At 40.9% G+C, this 27,072-nt stretch overlaps 1 long non-coding RNA gene across 1 annotated transcript in view; it reads right to left on the bottom strand.

Moving 5' to 3' along the window:
* Positions 1-6,503: 6,503 nt before the first annotated feature.
* The window catches only part of LOC311269444, a 69,569-nt gene continuing 49,000 nt past the window's right edge, over positions 6,504-27,072 (bottom strand). Inside the window, exon 2 of the long non-coding RNA XR_014624096.1 lies at positions 6,504-7,096. This is a non-coding gene — a long non-coding RNA (uncharacterized lncRNA). The remainder of the gene's footprint in view (positions 7,097-27,072) is intronic.

Genomic DNA, 27,072 nt, shown 5'->3' on the forward strand with positions numbered 1-27,072 from the left:
GACAATCCATGTTGTCCAGCCTGCCTTGTAATTACAAGAGCTTATGATCCTGGAAGCTTTCCACAGAGAGGATGTGTCAGCTTATACGGGTCTGAATACAGCAGTCAATAACTCATCAGCAATGACAGAGCACAAATACGAGCAGGCAGTCGTCTGTGAACAGGAGCACAGCTGCGCATCCTTTCACAGCGACACACACACCTCTCCTCCAAATACAATTACCCCCCCCCAGACTCACGCGCACAAAACCAGATACACGCGGCCACGTACGCAACCACGTGCGACACTCAAACACACTACGGTGTTGACACAGACGTACACGCAGGAGAGAGTGGTGAAAGCCCAGAATTCTGCAAATGTTTGACAGCACATAACAAGAGGAGCCAAAACAACCGGTGGCCACATGATCCGAGGAAACCGACTGATCCTCGGAGGTGTTTACCGAGAGCATCCAAACACTACCAAATGTGTCTCTGCAAAGTTTACCTGGAGTTCAGAACACTCTCAGCTAGCTCCATGCTATGCTTATAATGTGAAAGGTACACTACAGCAACAGAAGACATTCACTGGTACAAATGTACTGATTTAGGCTTTTTTTTTAAAAATTCTTTCTTGTTTCCAGCTTTGTTAAGACGGCACTGTTTTCAGTTTTAAATCATTTTGCTGTGCGTCTTTGCGTTTTTTGTCTTTTGGTCAAAGAAAGATAAACAAATGTGAATGGACACGGAAACTTTGCAAGTCTCCTCGCAGCCAGAGACGGGACGTGGTCGGCCGTCATTTGCTTTCCTGAGACATGATCTCTTTCAGACCGGTGGAGGACACAGTGAGTGCTGCACTGCAGGGCTGTCGGTGTTACAGCCTCCATTATGGAGCAACAACTGTATGAAATCAGATTCTAATGGAGCAAAACTGACCAAAATTGAAACACGTATAGAAGAAAATGCTACCTGCTCTCATAACTGGGGGCCGTATTCCTTAATGTCCTTACAAGGCATGTTTTATATCCATCATATATTAATGTGGAAAGAACGAAGCACAACACAGATAAACATTTTGTGGCTCTTAATGGACCTCTTTCATAAATCACCGGTCACCTTTTGTGTCGCAGCTTGTCCCACACATCTGTTAATACATCACTTTCATTGATTAGCCCATTGACTCTCTGCCAAAGTGTTCACCATTAGGATCTTTTCACTGTAATTCATGTGCCAAGGCAAAATGATGAATTCATTTGAATGTACATTTAACACAGCAGGCAATTACGTGACCTTTCGCCCAGAACAATTCACGTGGAGCTCAACAGCAGAATCTGCTTTGAACCAAAATTACAGACATTAGAGGAAAGCACTGTGCAATTAGCAGGCGGATGGAATAAAAAAAACTCAGAGAACTGTCTGTTAAAAAAATAAAGAAAAACCCTGAAAAATCATTCTCACCATTTGAGCCGCCGATATGTTCATTTGCAGCGAAAGCAAAGTAATTGAACACTGAATGTATTATTTCTAGGTGAGACCGAAGACAGTGGCTGACTAAGAACACCTCAGTAAGGTGATAATCACAACAGGCGATACAGTGTTTTATTTAAAAAGAAAAATGTTTCCATAAAATGAGAAGCTTGTCAGGATTAAAAGTAAAATGCAAGCAGAGGTCTACATTACATTTCCCTCCACATGTCTGTCTTTTTCTGGGACTTGCAGGATTTTCGTGACATAAAAATAGAAATATTTAGCTTTTTATTGAACTATTTACTCTTTGATGCAACTATTGAGTTAACTGGAATAGTAGGATGGACAGTGTCTATCAATAAAGCCACGAGAACAGCCCAGTTGGCAGGATAAAATGTCGGCAGTTAACGTTTCAGCAAACGACATATACATTCACATTTGTGAGTGTTATAGGCCGACATATCATAGTGACCATATTTCTACAATATGTGTCACATCACGTTCACATTTAATGTTTATGACCTGACTTTATCAGGAAGTGGAGGTGATGGTGGTGGACTTAGTAGTATGACGCCGCTCAAACCTCAAAACATTTCCAGTTGTGTTCGTGGTGACAAAAAAAAAATCAAATATTCCAGACGAGTAGTCGGGACAGTGTTTGTGTCAACCCAAAAAGAAAAAAAAAAAGTCAGATCATGATCTCTTCTTAAGTACACACGCACATCAGTTTGTTGGATGTCACCGTGCTGACATCACTTCCTGCTGATGATGCGTTTCCAATCTGTCCAATGAGAACATCTCAGGTTCTTCCTGAAAGTGTCGGAGCCGTTTGAGAAGACGAGGGCACGTCTGAGGTCACGTGACCTGAACGTGTCCGCAAACTTCTGTCCACACTGTGTGTCTGTGTGTCTGTCTGTGTGTGTGTGACAGAGTATGTGTGTGTCTGTGAAACCTCACCAGACCAGAGGCTGCTCGGTTACGACATAAAACAGAAAATTAAACCTGATGAAATGTTGCAGCATATCTGTTGTTTGCAGGAATGTACATTTATTCTAGCGGGGTTGAAAATAACCTGGAGCGAGAATATTACATTACTGTTATATCAAAGATGAATCAGTAGAGGAACACCACCCGATGTGACAGTTATCAGTCTATTGAATGGGGTGTTAGCAGCGATTATGGTCATTCTATCGTGTAATTCTATATTTTGTGATAAATCCCATGTAAAGACTTTCTCTTCTCACTTTCACTCGCTCAGCCTCAGTTACAAGCTGCTCACAAACACACACGGTCATTTGAAAAGGCTCAATAGTTTCTGAAAACGCATGATTGCTATAAAATATGACTCGACATGTCCTTCTACCAAATATGGTGTCCTTTTAATCAAAAAATAAATTCCCTGTTAATTATGAAAAGGCTCAGTTAAAGGTCTCTGGGACTTTGTTTAAAGGTCAGGAATGCTGTTTCTCTAAGCTCGAAGGAAAGATTTTTATCTCACAGCGTGACACAAGCTCATTTTCCTCGTCCGTCTAAATGTCTTCTTCTTTGATATCTTCAAACCCGTATGGATGGAAAACCATCTCACACAAAGAATAAATACAGGTGTCATCTGCCTCGTCTGAGGGCTGAGAATGATGAATGCAGTTCTCTGCCTGTTATCTGATTTCCCCCCCTCTGACGGCTTCTTTGGGCCTTTAACACGTTTTTACTGAGTGATGTATGTCACCGCTGTCGTCGTCAAGACGAGCTAATGCTGCGAGAGACTCGGAGAAAGCAATTTAGTTATCAAAAGGCGCAGACGACGGGGAAGAAACAATTCACCACACGCCAGAGATGAAGTTGTAAATATTGTAAAACACACCAACGGAGACGGAGATGGATGTAAATGTGTCAGCGCAGGTATGCATTATCTTCTCAAGCACGGATTTTAGTGCGAATCATTTACCAAAATGTGGCAACGGCGCTGTGTTCCTGTTAGAGGGGGAGTACGTCCGCTTTTTTAACACCACTCAAAACACAATGACGAGAATTAATAGTTAACTAGTGGTCATACAGAGTCATTAATTACTCCATGTCCCTTTAAGTTGACCAGCCATGACTTTAAATGTTTGGATCCAATGGAAATCAAGAAGCTCCCAGTGATGCGAGACACCTTCTACACTGAGGTTGAAATCATGGAAATGCATCCGTCTCTCCAAACCATAAACATGATCTGTACATTCCCCAGACAGCTGCTCCGGGCAGGGCGGCCCGGTGGCACACCGCCCTGCAGACAGCCGGCATGTTTGCCACCTAACGAGCCTCAAGACACTCTTGCAGCGCGGAGCTCCGGATGATGAGTTACCACGACAGGAGCATCAGGAGACCGAGAGAGAGGCCGAAGAAGGTCGGCGTGTTACTGCTAGAGGTCGACTGAAATGGACTTTTCAGGGCTGATAATACTGACACTGTTTTCAGTCAAGGAGACTGACAACTCAGTTTACTCAAATACTGTTCTTAATTACAATTTTCAGCTACTTTACTTGAGTACTTCAATTTCTACTACTTCATACTTTCCCTCCATTACATCTGTATGATACTTTTAGTTTCTAGTTACTTTTCAGATTCAGATTTTTCAGTGTTTATAGGCTGTAAATTGTGACGTGTTACCAATCAGACAGTGTCGTGTTCGGGACGTTGTGTGAGAGGATGCTGCAATAAAGCCAAAGGCCCCAATAACCAGTCTACCACTGGTTTCAACAGCTCAAACACCACAAGAAACATTACCAGAGCTACTGTGTGAGAGAACGCAACCAGTGAAGACAACCAGTCCGAGGCGGAGTAGGGCGGGTCTACTCCTTGTAGTATGATAAACACCAAGTTATGTCTGCAGCCCACCAATATTCACAAAGGGATGTGATATTTTGGAGGGAGGCTGGCTCTTTAAGCAGAGGTGAGAGCATGAAGACACAGGCCAGGTTGATTAACAAGACCTGACTGATTGTCTGACAGCACTCGCGTTAATCACTTCTTCACTGATTACCTTCCACTTTACGAGGAGACAAAATAGCAAGGTCACCAAAAAGAAGTTTAGGGATCCCCACTGCAGCTGGTAACGGCCTTACCGATTGCATTTTCTTGCACAACAGCTTCAGGTGAACTACTTCAACCTGCTGGAACGGAGCGCGTGTGTTGCTGTACGCCACAGTGACATCTTTGACCTTTTTTTTTTAATTTGAGAAGCAGGAAACGGCAGCTGTCTGGCATTTAGTTTTTGCTTGCTAATCAAAATAGACTGATATTTTTGTTGTTTAATTGTCGATCGACTTATTAAGCAAATAGATCATTGTTTCAGCGCTGCTCTATGAGACTTAAACTGCGAGGTGTGTAAAATGAAAACATGTGATCATAACGCAGCATGGCTCGCTCACTTCATATGTAAAGAACTGAATACTATTGTTTCCTCACAACACGCTGCTAATTACATTCAGTAACTATTATACTACAAGTGAAATCTATTAGAGCTAACAATAGACACGTATTTATACTGCAAATACCGTTTTTAACAGTCAAACATAAAGAAACAATGTGCTTCTGTAATGGAAGAAGTTGGATTGATTGAGATATTTTTTCTCTTCTGTCACAGGCTTTCAGGGGGAGCCCCCGAGGGCAGAGCTTTTGTGTTAACACATCGGAGGTTTAAAGAAGCCGTCTTCCTTATTGTTATCACTAGCATCCTCACAAGCTCGACCTTAATTGGCGTGCCGCTATAACAGAGTTCCCACTGTATAAATTTAGACGCCGATCCAAAGTCGCACGTCTCCAGAGGCGTGCGAGGCAAAAAAAAAAAAAAAGAGCTACATCTTCCGTGCATTGCGAGTGTGTGTCGAGAACAATCGAAAATCAAATCTTCACATCACATTTTTCTGGGTCGGTTTATTTTCTAAATAGAGGCATCGGGTTGAAATCTGTCAGCGGCGGCATGATTGAGATATCTGTGAGGGAAGCATCCGAATCTGCATCCAAATCCCCCGAAAACTCCAAATCCCTCATCCCCTCCAATCAAGCCGAGCACGCTGACAGGTTTCTCTCTTCCTGTCACTTTGTCTCCATCTTCCACTGCACTCTTACACTTTTGTTTCTGACTCATTCTCTCTCTCTATTTATATATATTACTTTTCCTCTGATGCCGTTTATTTCCTCCCCTCTCTGTCCCTCTTACTCACAAGGTGGCAGAGCTGTGTGTGGAGAGGTTGGCAAGGGGAGTGAGGAGGTGGGGGGGAGGCAGGGGGAGGATCTGAACTCACAGGCAGACAGCATGCCTCACTTAGTGCCAGCTTTGTGTGTGTGTGTGTGTGTGTGTGTGTGTGTGTGTGTGTGTGTGTGTGTGTGTGTGTGTGTGTGTGTGTGTGTGCGCCTTGGCAGCCTTTCTGAGCCGCAGGGCCAAGTCTGCCTCCATGCAGACGCCTGCTTGGGTCTCTTTAGGGGTTCCCAACCTCTTTTGGCAGGTGAGTCCACACTGATGTGAAGAAATTACCACAATGCTCGACTACTTAAAAAGACTGAACATTAACGCTGTGTTACTCTATTCCTGCAGCAGTTGTCTTTGTAATCTAATAATAACAACAGTGATTATTCATCCAGCACATTTACAAAGCGTCTTACATCACACAAGAGAGACCACGTTACAATTAAAAGAAAAAAAAGAAGAAATTATGCTAATAAAATGTTCGATACATCATTTCTTCTTGGCTCGTGGTCCCAGATTATTGTCATTTTATTGTTTCAGGTCTAAGGGGTGGCTGTAGCTCGGGAGGTAGAGCGGGTCATCTAATAATCGGAAGGTCGCTGGTTTGAATCCCCGCCTCCCCCAGCTGCATGTCAAAGTGCCCTTGAGCAAGATACTGAACCCCAAATTGCTCCTGATGAGCAGTGAATGTGACAAGAGTTGTGAAGCGCTGAGAGCGGTCTGTAGCCTGGAAAAGCACGACAGAAATTCATTTACCATTCTAAGGTCTGGACACATGTTGATCAATAAATATCTTAATAAAAACGAGCAGTATTTAATCAACACAGGACCAAGAGTTCATTAAATCATTTAGTAAAATAGAAATGGCTTACAGTCAACCTCTCCTGGCAGACCACATTGTAAGGTGACAGCCAGGTTTATGAGAGACAAATGTGAATGCATTATCCTTTACATTGTGCAATCAGCAGTTATTTCATAATGATACGTTAAAGCAGAAAACTAGTCTATTTCCAGTTTAAACTACTGAAAACAAAGCTATGTTTTTAACAATGAATAAGAAACTCATCCCAGCCTGTAATCTGCCATTTAATCCACTTCAGTGAAACACTTCAGATGGTACTTAATGGAACAGCAAATTAAATTAGAAAAGTCAATAAAAAATGAAAACAGCCACCAAAGTGCACATCAGAGGCAAGTTAGAGTAAAAATCAGCATCTACCAAACTGTATTTTTTTAAGTATTTAAAATAAGAGCCGATGAATGAACTGTTATTATCAGCTGCCACTAAATGAACAAACAGAGTAACTTTATGTATTGAGGCACACGTGAGGCTCTGTCATCCAGAGTCAGGCGGACCGCAACTTGGGCTCAGACCCGGCAGGAGAACTGGAACTGGACTCCGATCATTCGTTGATGTTAATTCCTAAGAAAGGAGAAGGTACATGGTTCAGTTATTTATCATTGTTCAACACAGGGTCCAACAAGAAAATGCAAGTGTTGAATACAGTATGTCTATTTTTTCATTTTTCAGTACGTTTGCCTCACTGCTACTTTATTCCCTTGTGCTGCTGTGTCAAAATGAATTTCCCCTGTAGTGTATCAATAAAGGTACATCTTATCCTATCTTAAACTGAAGTCCCCTCACAAAATAAAAAATGGTCTCTGACAAAAAAGGGCAGCATTTATTATTAAGACAGACTACATCTACTCATAAGATAGCATATTATTTAAAGGGGAGGATTTTCTGACCTGAACCACAGTCAGATAAACTCACTGATGCTTTGTTTGTGTCTCAGACCGAGGTTTTTGTTGATGTTTTGTAACAGTGAGGTTCTAGTTTTGCAAATAGTGTAGTAACGTCTATTCACAGTTGTCTGATCAGGAGCAGGATTAGATCAGGAAGCAGATTCTCTCAACGGCACAACAATCTCCAGAGGTGGAGAACCAAGCTGCTGACGCCCAATTGATTTTCACTGTTTTGGCTTTTATATCTATAACGTTACACTCAACATCACTCCTCTCTTACAGTTGCACTTCCTCACTCATTACTCCTCTACTCGACTCTCTCCCACACTCATCCAGGAGTACAAACACACTCCAGCGGAGCCAACGTCAGTGTCAACACACACTCACAGATGTGCATCTGTAGACGGATGGAGGCTGATGTGGAAAAACCAAATTAAAATGGCACAGACAGGAGGATTTGAGTTTACAGTCAACAAAAAGAAAAAGATCAACAAAAGCTGCAGTGGTTAATCTTTGCTTTGATCTTAAACACAGACCCGTCTCGCTGTTTTTTTGTTGTTTTTTTCGGAGCCCAGATGCTTATTATAGAAGGGATTGAAGTCTGAGATTAGAGCTGATGGAATTGAAAAAAAATTGAATGAAATCTCCGCGGGCTTCATAAGAGCATATACCTTCCCCCGCTGCGCGTGAAAACACTTCCAGTGCCGTGAAATCAGTGTTTCCCAGAGTGGTGCAGGTAATCTTCGAAATGCAATCACTTACTGATTATGACGCTTATTACTGCACGTTGTTTGAACAAATCAATTTGATTATTTCAGCCTGTAATTTATTAGGTCATGTAGTTACTCTGACAAAGCATTTAAAATGTATTTCTAATTGAACAAACATAACACCTCGAAACACGAGCAGAAATTATTGAAAAAAAATGTTTTGAAAAAATTCTATATCCCATGTTTTTCTGAGCATAATCACCAATTCTGACTAGATTTAATGATACTAATACAAAAATATATGCAGCAGATATCCTAAAAAAACATGCCTTTGTAGTGTCTTATCTCCTGCTACCATGAAGTTCATGTTTTGTGAACCGTTATCGTGCGTAGCTGCGCCACATCACCAGTAATATTTAGCACTGCCACATAAAATCAGCTTGTTCCTAAAGTAGAACACAAACAGATCTGCAGCAGCCTGCCTCACAGCGTGGCAGGGCTCATTACTCTTTGTATAAAAGGGTCCTCCTGCACCCAGTCTACAAACACATGATCTATCTGTGGCCTTTTAAGAGGAAATGTCAAATCAGCACGCGGGATAAGGTCAGGACAAGAGCAGCTGATGGGGCATCACTTCACACGGACGATAAAAAAACAAGCACACCTGCCTGTTCACCGCACCGCACGAAAAACTCCATCGTCAGTCATTTAGTCTGCTATTGATTTTTAAAAAGTTTTTTTTGGAGTCCGGAGATAGCTGGAAACAAACATTATAAATCACCTCGCCAGTATCACGAAAATGAAATTAAGGAGGTTCTGGAAAACACAAGGAAAAAGTTAAGAGGAATTGACATCAGCTGTCCGAATGTTCTGCATGAACATTTGGTTTTCAACAAGCCGACAGTTATTTGCAAGAATAATTACAGCTCATCTGCCTTTGTAATCCCTGAGGGGTCAATGTGATGAGAAATACAGTAAATGTCACTATTTTAAAGCCAAACAATTGACAACAACATCAACAGAGGATAAAACTGTTTGGACATATTTGTAGAAACAGTCTTTGGGTGGGCTTTCTAAAATTATCACCAGTTCCCACTCAACACAATTTTTGCTTCATCGTATATCAGCACTGTCCGGTCACCAGGATGAAGTTTCTTTTCTACAATATGTCTCATATTAAACCCTGAAATTACATTTTAACGAGACGGCTGACAAGTGAGAGACTTCTTGGACAGACAACTGGGTAGTTTTAGCAACCGTGCAGCCATCTTTGGGGCAACAGAACCAGATATTTTTCATGAAATGCCAGGACTTTTTGCAGCCATCTTTGGGGCAACAAAACAGGATATCTTAAACAAGATGTTAGGACTTTTTGCTGCTGTCTTTGGGTAAGCAAAACATGATATTTTAGGCCAAAACATTATCCTTTTCTAACTGTTTTTGTGCCTGAAACTAACCATACCTTAACAACCCCTAGCGAGCAGTGATGCAACAGGCACTGTTACTGCAGAAAAATACATTAAACTTAAAGCAACTTAAACACAATATTTACACTGATTTCTAAAAAATATCAGTTTTATCAAGGTCGTCCTTCACTTGCAGATATAAATATGTGCAGGTGTTTTGATAGACAGGACTGCTCGAGTAGTATTATATATATATAAGACGTCTCAGCTTTTGTTTCCCCTTTCACCGCCAAAGCCTGTAGCATCATGTTTCCATTTTATTCTTTTATGATGACCTGAATAAAGCTTCACACTTCAGTATGAAAGGGAAGACGGAAAAAAAAAAAAAAAGCAAAAAGCCCTTCTTGAAGAGTCTTTCATTTATCATGAGCGGCCTTGAAGGGAAATGTATATTACAGAGAGAGAAGGGAATCTGCTGTTGGTCCAACAGCCATGCTAAACCTCATTCAATTACACCAGTGTTTGCTTTCTCCTCCTCTCTCCTTCACTTGCACTGCTTCTCTCTTCATCTTCCTGCCTACTAATTTCCTCTCCCTGTCTCTCACCTCCTCTGTCTCCATCTGTCCGTCTCTCCCTTCCTCCTGTCTGTGGTCACACTGTGGTGTGGCAGCACTTTACGATGTATCCAAATCACAGAAAAAGAAGCTTGGTGGGGTCCAACAGCCTGGAGTTGTGGGGGTTTCTCCTGAATTATGCTATTTGTTTTTCTCAATCCTAAAGGCCTGGCGGGGCCCGCTTTCAACATTTTCACACATGTCCTGCAAAGGGAAGAAGGGAGGTGGATAAAAAGGAGGAGCCGCTGATGGAGTGAGGGGAAGATGGGAGAAAGAGAGTCTGTAGTGTGTTTTTGCGTTTCTATACTCATCAGGACCAAAATGTGGAGTAATCTTTCACAGATTTAACTCATTAACTCACAGCCCATCAAAGGACTAGGTTGAGATATCGACATTTCAACCAACCGTGTCATATCGCGTGCACATTACATGTTTGTGACCTGACTTTCATACCGGGAGGTGGAGGGGATGGTGGTGGAGCTCAGGCAAAAAAGGCTGCCAAGCCAGTGACCACAGTTTTAAGCGTGACACCATTGGATATATTTTAAGAGGACCTCGGGACATCTCCACTCATATTTCTGGCAACCGAAGTCGGTATGTTAAGCCAAAACATGATCTCTCCCCTCACACTAACCAAGTGGTTTTGGTGTGGAAATCTAGTCAGACCATGAGCGTGGTGTTGTCACAAATTAATAAGAGCTTCAAAAAAGCAGGTGCAACATAAAGAAATGTTAAGTTTCATCATATCTGTGGTTTACAGAAACCTACATAGCCAACATTTATTCTGACATTTGCGCTGGATCTTTAATGTGAATTTAAAGAGGAGTTGAAAACAGGAAGTATGATCAAGCTATTTTGTTTTTAATTTCTGAGTTTCAAATAATAGAAAGAATACAAAGAAAGGAATACATTTTTGTACTTCATGTAATGACAGTTGCCTGAGGGATGAATATCATGGTCTGTTTGAGTGTAAAAACAAAAGCATTGCTGATAACAGAGAGAAATATTGACCACGATGCTGTTAATCATCCATCTATGTTTAAACTTGTGCTGTTATTGCAGACGAGGCACATTTCTGAGTAATGCTCTGCCTCCCTTTAAATAACTTTCTGTTCTGGTAATCTGTCCTCGTTGTTTAGCATTGTATTATAGTTTTCTTTTGTATTTGTACTCTATACCATGATGTGTAGTCAAGAGTAATTAAAACTGAATCTGAAGCTGGAATTATTCATTAAAATTAAAACTGTCTGATTACTAAATAATACTCAAAGCTACAGACACTTCTGTCGTTACTGGAAAAACCACTGATGTATGATACACGACCGTTAATTGTGTGTGTTTGTGTCTGTGTGACTCTTTGTGTTGTGCATCTGGCTCTATGTGTAAGATATTCTGTCTTTGGCTGTGTTTTGATGCCTACGTGTGTTTATAACGTGGCAGATTGGCCATCTGGAGGACGAGGTGTTTTTCTGGTTGACTGACCTGCTGCCCAGCAGTTAGCCAAGGTTTATTAAATGGAAAGTGATTACAACAACACTACAGATACATTTAACATTAATGGTGTTGAATTATTTATTGACCATCATCAGCTGACAAACCTTGCAGCTCTAAAAAGTGTATCCCACCTCGCTGTTAGCTCACGTCTCTGCCACTGCCAGCGACTGTTTGGTGCAGTGGTCTCCGTAGCTTGTTGTAACCTTTATCTGACATTGATCAATCTACCTGAAGACTGAACAGAGAAAACAAAGCATTGCAGACACAAAGAGGACAACGAGAGCATGTTCATGTATCAGTAGGAAAGGATTTTTTAGATTTGCTGAAATGCAAAATGATTGACGAGTGATGACCTGAATTCAAACACACAGACACACACTCTCTCTGTGTGTCTTTACTTGCTAGCTTACAGCTAATGTACTATAAAGTAATCTGGCCGTAAACACTCTCGATCCCATGGTCGACTTTGCTTCGCTGATTGTGAACACGCCATTAAACAACCACCATTGCTGATAAAATAGTAAATGGCGTTTCCAGTCTACTGACCGCTCAAAGCGCTTTACAACACTTGTCACATTCACCCACTCACACACACATTCATACGCTGATGGCGCAGGCTGCCATGCAAGGTGCCAACTGCTCATCGACAAGGTAACATTCAGGTTTGTTTAGGTCAAGTTTTGTCGCGATCGCGGAACGTCTTCCTCACATCATCCTGGAAGTTTAAGCACCAAAGCTAGCAAGTGAAAAGCACCTTTACCTTGAGTGTTTAACCATTGTTGGAAAGATTTGGAATAATGTATATAAAGTACACAACTCAACAAAATACGGAACAAAGGTCTGGCTGTTTGAAGACATTTCAATGCATAGATCTTACTACACCTTTAAAATCATAAAAAATGGAAATATTATTTTATGGTTTGTACGTAATTTTGCTTGCAAAAAAAATGCAATTTTCACTTGTTCTATCACTTAAACATGTACGAATGTGTGAAAAGATTCAACTGAATTTAAAAAACATTGCATCTGCTTATATGAGATGTGTTTGTTTATCTGTATCCATGCCTCCATTCAACAGCAGACAATACAGAACAGGATACAATAAGCAATATCGTTTTGCAGCATCTCTGTTCCAAGCGTATGTAAATGTATTTATCTGCGTGCATATGCTTGTGCTTTTCATGCTTCGTTTGTGCGTGAGTGTGTGTGTGTGCTGGTCCCCACTCTTCATGCAGCGCACCACCCTGACTCACAGCCAGACACATATTTCATGGCTTGATGGTTTCTCTGTGTGATGCCAGGGCCTGATAGCTTATCTGTGGAATCCTCCTCACTTGCCTGGAGTTTAGTTCAATAAAATGCAGGAAAGAACAGCCAGCGACAAAGAAACCGCAGCGAGGGGGGAAGATCAGATACTGGAGCCTGATACACCGCTCAGGTTGGGAGTCTCAGGTCATAGCAGGACAGAAAAGAGGCCACCGTCATGTACTTCGGTGTACCCATCATACATACTTCCTCGCCTGCACAATCCTTTTTTTTTCTGTTTGCACTGTGATTCAAATTAGTTTACAACAGAGGCGACCAAAAGGGGAAAGAGAACATATTTAATAACGCTTCCGTCGTTATTCAAATCCCTCTCCTCCGTATCTAGCGAGAGTTAGTGTAAACACAACATATTTACGTCTGACCAAAGAAACAACCCAGTGGTGACACTCTGCAGCTGAACACCAGTTACACAACGTGCAGTGTTAAAAGTAAACAGCAGAGCAGCAGAGAAGCAAACAGCAGCCGAGTTCTTCCCCGAGTGTGAGTGAACAAACACAATCAGTCGAGTCGATGAGCTCACGTCGAGCAGATGTCTCCGTGTCACTGATGTTTGACTGATGGACCTCAATGCCAAATGCCGCCGACTATCAGGTGAAAGTTGGATGTCCTGCATTTTCCAAAGCAAACTCAGATGAATGGTTAAGTATCTTTTTTATAAACAGCCTCTGAACTTGTTGCAATACGTGAAGCAGGTTGAAATGGTTTTATGGATGATACCTACCTGCATCTACACCTAAACTAACTCCATCTACACACATTGTGACACACTATAGGTACTATCTGGTGTGATGAGCAGTAAAATGTGTAGGTAAATCTGTAACCTGAAGGAAACTGTATACCAATATTGATATTTGAGGGTTTTAAAAATCCTATTACAATTATATCTATCAATATTGTGACATGTATTCAGCAAGATATGTTTGATGCCTGTCGGCCCTTGGTATCCAATAAAGGTGAACATTGCCAAAAAATAATCATAGAAATAAATAAATAGAAAGAAGTCATTCTTAGTGCTGCATCGTAGGCAACTGGACCGGGTGATAAGTAATGTCTTAGGCCTCCACCTCTGTTCAAAGACGGTCTTTGAACAGACCAAAGTGTCTTTTACTCCTCTTTCAAACCATCTGTCTTCTCTGGCTGAGATGTTTACATGGTTGTCCTCAAAGAACCAAAAAAGAAAACATCAATAATAAACTCATCAGTGTTAGTTTGTGCACAAATTATGTAATGGTGTCACTGTTTCTGTTGTAAACAATCTCCAGAGCTTCTCATGAGCGGCAGCTGTCCGCCAGATGGCTAGTCAATAAAACAATTTCCAGCTGATTTTGCTGTTTCAAGTCACGTCACTGTCACATTTCAGATCTCGGTTGTTTTTATCTTTTTCCTGGAAAAAGGTTTTCAGTCATTGAACGTCTTAAGTTATCAGACAAACGAGCCTAGTTAACACCAGATGTGTTTGTGGTGACCAAAAACAAGTATTTAAATCGTAACATGATCTTTTCCTAATATTATCCAAGTGGTGTCAACATATCCATGGTTTGCAGAACCGTACATTACTAACATTTATTCTGGCAATCGGGTTGGCCTACATGATTTACAGCCATTGAACAATTTACAATAATTTATGTCGATAAGGTTAAACTTGGGACTGTCGTCGGAAGTGATGAATTATTACTTTTTATTGCTGTAAGTATTTTTGTTCTTGTTGAGGATGTCTAAATGTGTGGATGTACCTTGCACATGAAGAATTTAAAAAAGAATAAAGAGAGGAATAGTTGGAGTAATGCCGTGGACAATAGGGCAACGCTTTGAGCATCAATTCTGTAACTGATGAACAGTGGACATTATTTTTGTCACATGAGCCAGAAGAAGAAATAATTCACTAGAAACCACAAAGAGATGAAGACACAGGAAGTAACAGCATGGTAGTGAATGTCTAATGAGCTCTGAGTTTGAACCTTGCAGATGTCAGGTGGTTGTGGTGAAATAGTGTTTGCTTTAACAGAAAACAACGTGGGGAATTCATCGTAATGTACGGTTTACTACTCGGCGCCCTCTGGTCGAAGGGGTCTTCAGGTCAGCCTTATCTGCTTATGCACACACACACACACACACACACACACACACACACACACACACAGCAACTACTGCTGGATCAAACGCTACTGTGACACACACAAGCCTGAAGTCAATATCACTGCTTCAGCTGCTGCTAGTTGCCTTCTCCCACTGACACCGACACACACACACACACACACACACACACACACACACACTGGTGCTAAAAAGTCCAGCCAACTTCTCAGGGTGGCATTGTTCAAACACACAGCTGCCCCAGCTCTGATTAATTCATTACAGGGCCAAGCAGCATACTGTATGTGTATGTGCAGAGTGTGTATGAAGCCAAAGACAGAAACAGTAGGGCGGGAGAGAGAGAATATGAGAAAGATGGCAACAGAGGAAAGAACAGGGAGAGAGAGGGAGCATGCAGAGATAAAAAACAAAAAAATACAAAAAAAAGAAAAAGAAACAGAAAAACAGAGAGAGAGAGAGAGAGAGAGAGAGAGGGCATGTTGGGTTCGGATTATTAGTGCTCCCTAGTGGTCAGCTGCCGGATTTATTCATATGATTTACTACATTGTCCCTGCTCTGGGATTTTGTGTTTGTTCCCACTCACATTCCTTTCATATTGTATTTATCATGTGTGACTTTGAAATTGCCGCTGTCATCGACTTTGAGCCTCTTAAGCAGGCTTGACATATACGTCCGCCCCTCCACCACCACGCCCGCCTCCAGAACCCCCCCCTCAAGCCGACCCACACATACAAACGACCCGACAATGACTTCTAAGAGGCAGACTAATAAAGGCAATTGTGTTGATGTATGTAGCTCTTAGCCGGGGTTACTGTGTGCCAATGGACAATGTTTTGCCGAGTTCCATCCCCATTGTTCCTTTCGAAACAGAGTTAGGAAAATACCCCATTTATCGTCCGTCAAACAACGGCCTCATGTTTCCATATAAATGTTAATGCTCCCTCTCCCCGAGCGCACAGTGCGGTCCAGAGGGGGTTCTCAGAATACAAGGAAGAAGGAGCAGCAGCCAACAGAACAAAGAAAACTACAAGGCGGCTTAGAAATAAGAAAGTAATCCAGCTTTTCACTAGAATCCTATTTGTGAAAATGTCATCTTGGATTAATAAAAGGCCTAACATGGTCATTTTGGAGCATTATTTTGTCCATTGTGAATGAGGGAACTTCCCAAAGTGGCACTGTCTCGGACTAAAAGTTTATATCTAAATACATTCTTAAGAAAAGAAAACAGTGCATCATAATATTACCAGCTTTACTGAGGTCAAAAAGTTGGGTCGAAAGGGCAAAACGCACAGCCTTTAATGAAAAAAACAAAAGTTTATGTGACCCCGCTAACCAGAAGCATCACAATTGACAATGTTATCACGATCACCTCCCAGATCAGCATATTCTGGCTTCTGTACCTGAGCTTCCTCTGTCTGCACGACGCATTCAGTATGTGCAGCAGGTGTCACTTAAGTCTTCCACTCATTCATCTACTGATCATTGTCAGCATAACGACCAGCCTTCCTCTTAACCCAGCAATTACCTACTTTATACATTTAATTTACATTCAGCATTCAGTAACAAACATGGATTCCAATAACAGTGTCTACCTCAATCTCCTCAAGAAGGAGCACAGAAACTTTTAACTGTCAGCTGCAAACTGAGAAATGCAAACTAACCCTAAAATCAGGAGCTGCAAAACAAACTCGGCGAGAAGACGGCCAGCGAGTGTTTCTGCCCTTAACGAGTACACCCAAGATCAAGACGAACTCAAAGTAAAAACATGCAGCCAGTCCACAGGGAGACCTCTCTATCCGTATTTCCTTCTCTCCCCTCAGTTCCCTCACTTCTCCGCTCACCCTCTGATCAATTCCCTTCATCTCTCCATCCATTTTCTCCATCCATCTTCTCTCCCGACTTGCCTCTCGAAAAGGCGTGCAGGTAAGACTTTTCTCCTCAGCTCCTCGGAGACAGACAGGCATGCTAGAATAAACATTTCATAATGGAACTATCGATTTGCTGTGGGTGTTTTTTCTTTTTTTATCACTGCAGTTAGAAGTATTCTCAAGTCTCAAGGTGATGGAGATGATTAGATGAAGGGGGTTATTTATTTGTTTATTTATTTTATTCAATCAATGAATGCTGGGAAGGAGGTGAGAAAAACACAGCGGAGATTTATAATAAAGACTAAAAATACCAACGATAAACACAGCAGTGTTAGCATTGCATTGTATACATCTATCATTTAAAGCATTTTATGTCAAAGGAAAGGCGTCATTATAAAAAATGTTTAGCAAAGTAAGACATATTTTAGAGGGCAACAACAAAGTGCATCAAACCAGAGAGAAATTAATTTGGCATCAGCTCCGTGTTGTTGATCTCTGGTTGTTAAACCTGCAATGTGGGACTTTCAAGCCCCTGCAAAACCAGTTCACCTAATGCTGATTAAGCCGATCACTGCCAGATAAATCTCTCTGCATTTCACGGCTGACTGGAGTTTTTAAAATCTGTGGCAACTTTCCCACACTGGCGCACTGGTGAGCAATCTGTTTCACGTCAAACAGCACAGACTGGTTTGCCAGAGCTGCAGAGGGGGGAGTATGGCAGAGCTTATGGTGTCACAAGCACAACCCAATAGCCAGAATAAACGTTGGCAAAGTACATTTCTGCAAAACCACAGATAAGTTCAAACTTTACATTTTTTAATTTGCAATTTTCGATTCCTCTTCTTGTCACAACGCTGAGCTTATGCTCTGGTTAGGCTCAGGCACAAAAATCACTCGGTCAGGGTTAGGGTGAGGAAAACATGGTTTTGGCTTAAAATACCTGTTTTGGGAGACAAAAGCTCCACCCAGAAGGTTTAAGTTTCAATTCAGAGCCTTCATCTTCATCCTCGACATACTTATTAACTTATAATTTTCATAATGATGTATTGTCTTTTCAATATTGTTTCAGTAGTGTAAAATCACCTGAAACTGAGAAGTGTTGTGTTTTCGTTACCTTCGAATGAGTCCTTCTATTCCTAAATGGTCCCCTCCCACAGAGTCGGCCATGTTGCATTGCCATGTTTTCTACAGTAGCCCAGAATGGACAAACCAAACTCTGGCTCTAAAGCTGGCCCTACCTGCTTTAAGCGACCGCCACAGTTCCTGCTCTACGCTTGCTGAGACAAGATGTATTTAGTTGGTTGCATTCTGCAGACTCACTGCTGAATCCTCCACACTGGACCTTTAAATCAAGGCAGCCATCATAATAATAATAATTTAATTTATATAGCGCCTTTCAGGGTATTCAAGGACGCTTAACAAAGTGGAACATACACAACAAAGAATAGAAGGATAAACAAAAATACATATAAATCTCATGAGGTTTGAAAATATTCTTTAGATTTGTAGGATCCCGTAATTAATTATTTGTGATAATCTGAGCACAGCAGGCAAAATGACACTTTGCTCAGGAAGTCAGTCAATTATGAAAATTAGAGTTTGAGTACAATTTTGGATCATAACAATAAAATACATTATAATAAGCATTTTTTCTTGGCCCGTGGCCCACCATTAACTTTCAGGGGAAAAGTGTGGGCGCCCCTGCCTCAAATGATTTGATAAAAATAATCTAGTCACGCTTGTGGAAGCATTATTCTTATATATCTAAATATCTGTCTTTAACTTTAATGTCTTTTGTGTTATGATTGTATTTCTGACAGTTGGCACACACAAAAAGACAATAACCAAAAAGATTATAATCATCACTAACTTATTAACTCATTATGCACAGACAGCTGCACTCTTAAGGCTTATAATTAAAAAAAACATGACGTTAACTCAGAGATTAGTGGTCTTTTAGTTTAGGCAGAAAATAAGCATCATCTAACTGATGGTCCTTTATCATGAGCTTCATTAAAATAGTCTGTAGGTACTGAAGAATACACTTTATTTTATTTGAATCATTTTTGTTTTATTTCTTTATTCCAGTGTTTATCTCTCCCAGGTTTGCCTCACTGCCACACGTAACTAAACATGTTTGTGGTGTTTCAGTGGAGAAACTGGTTTCCATATGGTCTAAATAACTTTACCCCTGCAAACAATAAAGCTCTGAGGAAACAGTGACTACCTATCATTTCTCTCAGTTGACACTGAAAGACAGAAGAAGCATGACGCCTGTGTCTTTACACTGTACACACTATATATCTTAACATATGCTACAACAGAGCGATACGTCCACATCTGTCAGGCAGCAGCAGCAGCATGTGTTAACTCAATTATTGACTGTCTACATGTCACGCTGAGTGAACATGTCACTAGTATGTTTAAGTTGTCACCAACTTGCACTGAGCTCGAACAGCTTTATTCTACAGTGACGACGACGACGGCCAGTCAGACACACATGAAGAGATCCAGAGAGCTCTCAAGTGGCTCGAGAGGCGACTTTAAAGCCCGGACTGGAAGATGGATCCCCTTCATCATTCTCTCACTCAGACAGTCCTCGACTTTTCTCCCACTGAACCATCCCATCTCTTGCGGACGATGCTTCCCACTATTGCAGTCCCTTTCTTTCTCTCTTTCTCCCCCATTCTCTCCCTTACTCTCCTTTCTCTTTATCTGTCTCCAGCTTTGATTTTTCTCTCTGCTCCACCTCTGTCCCTCTATTACAGTGTGTAGTTTCACAGGCTCTCAGGGTGCTTTGTATCCCCCAGACACAATGCCATCCATTCATATTACATCAAGGGACACTGACACCAATTATCTGAAGGGTACATGAGGCTGCACAACCCCATGATCCGGAGGATGAAGGGAGAATTGAGACAGATGGACAGAGAGCTGGGAGAAAGATGGAGAACGAGACAGATGAGGGGAGATTTAAGACTTAGTTTGGGTTGAAGAAGGTCTAGTGAAGTTTTGAGGGAGTGACAAACTTTACTGGACCGGGACCAGCACTTAGGAATGGCAGCTCAAGTCAAGCGTGGTAAACTTAATTTGTGTCTCACTGCTTTTATGTTTGAGGCAAAACCCTGAAACTCATCCTTTCAAAGACGTAATCCCAGCAAAACAGAGATTGACGCCTAGAAAATGTAATTCCTGCGTGATTATTCAGCCACCAGCAGTTAGTTTCAGTTGAACATGTTGTTGCTGAATGAACCCCTGCTGAGACAGTTCCCTGGCAACTGCTGCTTAATACTTTCTATCAGATCTGTGTCCGAACAAAATTGTGGAAAGCATTTTATTATCTACTCCCCAGATGCTTGTAAAAGAGCATCATCTGCAGTTACTCTTTATTATAGTTTTTGTCTGATCATTGATTTGTAATCTGTACGGATGTAAGTAAGTTTCTCAAACTAGCCATTATACCAGCTGTCTGTGGATAATGTGTTGCTAAAGGCAGGAACGCACATTAAAACTGTCGAGACAATAATTTACACCTAAGCTATTTGGTTTGGTTAAAACTGGCCCTGATGCATTTTCCGAGCTACTGTGGTTGGTTGTGCTGGAGTGAAATCTGTCAATCGAACCCCTGGTGCTGACCAAACAACCGGACCTAGACCACTTGAAAAGGTGGGTTTCAGTCCACTTTCAAGCCGACTCCGGTACTGTTCATTTGCGAGGAGAAAGCAAGCTGACCAACCACGGGATTTTGGATAATAGATTAGAAATCTTAGCATAAATTCAAAGCTCATGTTGAACTGTTCAGGTTGCGATCTTTTATTCAATCTGTGGCCGAACTGTGTATTTAAGTAATCATCATGTTATGGAACGTGCTGGCTCTGCACATCAGTGTGGACATTTTTATAGGTCAAAAAGCTGTTAAAACTGCTGAGCTTGTATCCTACTGTATATTTTGTCAGTTCATTAGCCCATTAAAAAGTGTGTGACAGCAATCCTACAGTAATAAGCCCCGAATCATTACTTAACAAGACGCCTCCTCTTCGTCCCGTCTCTACCTGTCAGTCATTATTACATGCAGTCAATTTGTGGTCTAATTTTACTAATAATGCTAATTCTTTGTGAGCCTTATATGACACCAAAGAACATATACACATCAAAAGCATAAAAGTGCTGCACAAACTGCTGCAAAGTTTGATCATCCCCACACGGGTCCTGATGATGCAGCATGACAATCAGCAAAACTGCTGCATCAACGAGTTATCACTCAGCCTGGATAACTTCATGTTAACTCCTCTGGGTTTGTTTGTGAGAAGTCACTGTGATTAGGAACCAGACCAGAACTAAAATGCATCAATGAACAATTTTTTTCTCTTGGTCCAGAGGAGATGAACTGAACTACCAGTGTGAAAACAAACTATGAATACAATTTAGACGTGATAGCAGGTCATACTAAGTTGGATCGGTCCGCTCCAGTCTGCAGATAAAGACATACTGTATACTGTAGTGTGTGACATGTAAATACTCTAATCTTTATTATTCAGATCCAGTCATTGCCAGTTGTTTTAACAAGCAGTGTTTCTTCTCGTAACTTTGACAACTTCAGACGAACTACTGAAACGGTGAGAGAAAATCTTTCACTTTACTCACGTAGCATCATCTCAAAGACCACTCTCCCTGCTCTCCTCCATCCAGTAATGACACATTCATCTCTCAAAATTTGTTCCCCCTCTCTTGACTTGCTGCTCCATTTCCCTCGTTTTGAGTGGGCACTAAGTTCTCCTCTGAGGCGACGGTCATTGTTTTCCATTTGGGACGACTCAAGGCTCTTCAGGCATCTCCAGGCAGCACAGAGGGAGATGGGAAAACGGGGAGGAGGACAGAAAACCAAGGCCGAGGCCAGGGACCAAGGATCCGTGGCCAATCTACCGTGATGCTTCGCTCTGCAGTTCTGGGATTGAAGTCAATCTCCCGTTTCATAATTTCGTTACACACATTCGGGCTCAGATATGCAGGGATACACGCAGCCAATATAGAAGGCCTATTTTCTATCATGTGTCCTTAAACTGCCTCACACCGCCACTACTCCAACCTCAACTGTTCAGGATAAATACAGTATTGCTTTCTTTTCTGCTTTGGAGGTTAGAAGGATAAGTGTGTAAATAAGTTGGTTGAAAGACTGAAGATTTTAAATACTGCACACTGTATCTGCCGTATCAACTGTCTCCTGCAGTAAGATGTGAAGAAGTGATAACACATACACAACACTATAATACACGCAGATGCATGTGCATGCATACAGCTAATTTATTGATTTGTGAGTAACAAAAGATAATAAATATTGACATTTGAAGTGTTTTTTTTTGCATGTGAAAGAACATGCGAAATTTTTTATTGAACATTATTGAACCATTACCTTAAAATAGAAAATCAAATTGAATCATGGATTTGGCTAGTATTGCAACACAAGCATTTAAAATTCCTTTTTTTTATTAATTCAAAGAACTTCAGTGCACAACAACTTCGGCAAAAACAACCAGCGAAACCTGAACACCAGCTTTTCACAAGAAAAGACAATTACTGCCTGTTAAGTTACTGCTAATGCAAACTGAACATGTCCTACAGCTGCAGCTTCACCTTAAAAGCATTCAACTGGCGAAACATGAGTTGACTTTTATTTTGATGTAGGCTAGTCACAGGAAAAACAATGTGTTCAGTGAGTTTTAGCACTCGTTCATCAAAAAATGCATCTAAAGAGCAAAACAACATTTCATTTTCAGCGTTCTTTTTGACAGTGGATCAATTTTAAGAGTGACAGGGAGGAGTTTTTTTACAGTCTGTGGGAGTAATGGAACAAGAATGGGTTGTAAGATGAAGAGCTGCAGGCAACAGGATGCACACCTCCAACTTCTCGGTGAGGTAACCAACTCCTTTTTCCCCCATTAACGTTGCCAGGTTTACAATTAGAATTGCGTTTGAATCGGAAATATTGCCAAATAGGGACTTTGACAATCCTCCACCATCATCTGGTCTATCAAGTCTCCTTACTTCTGTCATCAATAGTATACTCATTAAAATAAACTAGACTACACCACTGGCTACAACTCTGCTGCTGGCCCCACTGCTGCACAGAGTAGATGGCTGTGGCGGTTTGTAATAGTAGCTTCCGTCGTCCAACTAGTATTGATTTTTAAATAAGCAAAATGACATCAGGGACGGTGAAAGCCTGACCATCGTGTAACACCAAGATCATATACTACAGCAGCAAGCCTGCTAAGAAGTTTTGATCGCGTGAGGACATTAAATCCCAGCGGAAATAGTTTTAAACCTTACTACTGCAAGTATTTGTTAGTAAAAATCCATAAAAATGTAAAAATTTAAAATACAAAGAAAGAAAAAGGTTAAGGCAGCAACTCACCATTATTTTCATTACTGATGAATATGAAGATTATTTTTTACTTTATCAAAAATTCTGTCAAATTATTAAATCTAATCTAAAAAATGTCCATCAATATTTTGCAAAATCCCAAGATTATATCTTCAAATTGCTCGTTTTGTCTGACCAGCAGTGAAGATCCCAAAGTATCAAATTACAATGACAAGTTGACAGAAAGATATTGGCATTCATACCGTCTCACAACTGAAAAAGATCCGTACAGATGCACTCGCTCATGCTGGAATGAATACTGACAAGCACACACAAACATATAGAGGAGGCCCATATGTAAGAACAGATTCAGTGATCACACATGAACACCTGCAAGTGCATGCAGTCACACGTTTATTAAAGATACATCTTGGGGCGCAGACACACACAAATTACAGACTGCAAAAACCTCTTAACTGCAGCTGTTACTACTGTAGGTGACAGGTAGCGTATGGTGTGAGTTGAGACATCTATCACACACACAGATGACAGCGTGGGACTTTGTAGCACGTTGCTGCAGCTAACAGCCCCGCCACACTGTAATTATAGAGCAGACTGACTCAGAGTTGTTCAATCTCTTTTCTGCTGTAAGTCCACGGCTGCAGTAAAAAAAACAGACTCCTGACAGATTCAGGAGTTTCTTCTTTGACATCCACAAAAAGTACGATATATGTAGTTCTGATGCAGCATCTCCCACTGTTTTGGGTCAAGTTTGATTTAACCCAGCTAGTTTTGAAAACGCTCTCCCAGTCAGCAGATGCAATCGATAAAAAAGATAGATCAAGCAATGGTATGCCCCCTGCAAACACACAACCTAGAAAACCTAATAACAGCCTATTTAATGGGTCAACCCTATGATATGGTTTTTGATGTATTGGGCAATCTTCTGCTCACACCCCGCAGCGCTGCAGCCCTTTTCCTGCCTCCACAACATTCATAAGGACCAACTCGTCTTGAGATACAGCAGTGTGAGTGGAGCAGAAACAAAGATGGAGGTATGAGAGGGAGACAGAAGGGAGGGATGGATGGAAATAGTGAATAAAAGGGAGGAAGAGAGATCTGAAACAATACCTATTGTGAAAGAAAATCCATATTCGACTGCTCCTGGCATGTGTTGTCCCTTCTCACTCTCAGGCTCAGTAATGACTTTCTGTGTTACCGAAACATCAATTCTTGGAGGACACAAATTTTGACCCCGTCCTCAGTTGTTTTCATTACAAATTAAAGGAGCATTATGTCATATATAACCTCAATTGGCCTTTGGAAAGTGGTTGGAATTAGAAAAGCATCGTCAGCGTCTGGACCCCCCGCTGTTTCATTCTCTGGCAAAGTATCGGTTCAGTGATAGGTATCGATCAAAAACACTATCAACCCCTGCAGAGGAAGGTTTGACAAGGGTGAGATAGTTATTCTGTGCTCCGAGAAAGAAAAAATCTTTACCCATTTTCCTTTAAGTGAAACTGAAAACCCTTACAAAGTCCACTAAAAGCAAAACAACAAACAAAGACCGATTTAACTTTTTCTCCCCCGATACACCCTTTAATACCCAGACTCAGGGTATCTGAGGATACAGAATACTGATCTGAAGCCAGCGCTCTCTTTTAATGATATTTTAAATGTTTATAAAGCTTCATTGCCACATTGAACTAATTGGGATGACTCATGTCTCTCCTGTGTCATCATTATTTTCTTGCATTTTTTGTTGTTGTTTTTTAGACTGCATCGTTATAATGCGTCAGTGCCAGTCAAATCTCTGATCCTGACCTTAAGGCAGACACACCATGCTTAACTTGTCTAATACATGTAACACACACAGATCTCGTTTTAATATGAATTATGTACAAATCTGAACACAAATCACAACTCAGTGAGCATACTCAATGAACACTCTCTTCTGTGGTACCTTCAGCAGAAGGGAGATAAAATTAAGTATCATATGAGATGTCCGGTTCAGGTCGGGTTTGGTCACATCAATTGACGTGGTGCTTTCAAGTTCTTTTAGTGAAAATCTAGTGTAAAGATAAATATAGTGTAAAAAGTGATAAGATACTGCCTGGATGTAACTTCTGTATGAGTATGTGCATGACCAAAGATATAAAATATATGTAAAAGCATGTCCTAATTCACTACTATCACACTGACCACATTAGTCAAATGAAATGTGTGTAGTTGGTGTGTAAGGTCAGTTCAATGGGGAGTAGTGAGAGTTTCTACACTCAACAGACACACAGAAAAGTCACACATGCACCCACAGGCTGTTTCAGCACATTGCCTCATGGTCCCTTTAGAGTTCCTCATGTTTAAAACACACAATCTCCATCCTAAAGCAAATCAGTTATTGATCATTAATTTAAAACCCTGAGAAGACATTTTGAACACTGGATTTTCAACACTTCTGTCTCGTCCACTTCAACTTTTTCCCACATCACACTTTCTCTCTTTTTCTCAAACTCTGAGAAACATTTCAGACAGTCTCTGTGAAAATGACGCAAGGACAGAAAAGTTCAGATCCTCTTTCACTTTTTTCTTCTTTTCACTCCTGGATACTAGTTCCACAGAGAGCACATATTTATATCACACTTTCACATGAATGTATCTGAAATATTTGAAAGGGTCAACAAACAAAACTCAAGATACTCAAGATACAAGATACTTACATTAGCTGCTGTGTTTCCATCCAATTGTCGAGCAAATAAGAGGCAAACTTTTGAAATGTTGCAAAAAAGAAGTACTACTATTACTATCAGTACTACTACTATGTACTACTACTATTGCCAGTACTACTACTACTACTGCCAGAACTACTACTACTACTACTACTACTACTACTGCTACTACCAGTACTACCACTACTGCTACTACTACCACCACCACTACTACTACTACTACTACTGTCAGTACTACCAATACTACTATCAGTACTACTAATTCTAATATCAGTACTACTATTTCTACTATCAGTACTACTAATTCTACTATTACTACTATCAGTACTACTACTACTACTACTATCAGTACCACTAATTCTACTACTACTACTATTACTACTATCAGTACCACTAATTCTACTACTACTACTACTATCAGTACCACTAATTCTACTACTACTACTGCCAGTACCACTACTACTACTGCTACCAGTAATACTACTACTACTACCAGTACTAATACCAGTACTATTACTACTGCTACCAATACTACTACTTATACTACCAGTACCACTACTACTACTACCACCAGTACCACTACTACTACTACTACTATCAGTCCTACTACTACTTCAATTACTACTACTTCTTCTCTGCCTCCCTCTCTCTGTAGAAGCAAACGTTGTGTCTGTGGGTGAATGTGTACTGCTGAAAACAATATGTCATTAATATGCCAACACACATAGAGTAGAGCATGGATCCAGACCTGATCCCATGCAGGATTCGAACAAAAACTTTGAATGATATCCAGTTCAGGTCGGGTTAATTGGCATGGTAATTTCAAGCTCTTTTAGTCAAAATATAGTGCAAAAATAAATAAAAATAGATCAAAAAATAAGTTGTGCACAGAACATACGAGCACACACGCGTTGCATATAGAACCTATAGCACATATACTGTATAAACACAATACTAAAAGCAAATATACACATTTTCCTGCTCACACGAGTAGAGTCTTGGTATTCCCTCTCAGCATTCCCTTTACAGTGACCACACAGATATCTTCACCCAC

Source organism: Pagrus pagrus (assembly GCF_965226575.1).
Source record: "Pagrus pagrus genome assembly, chromosome: 14".
NCBI lineage: Eukaryota > Metazoa > Chordata > Actinopteri > Spariformes > Sparidae > Pagrus > Pagrus pagrus.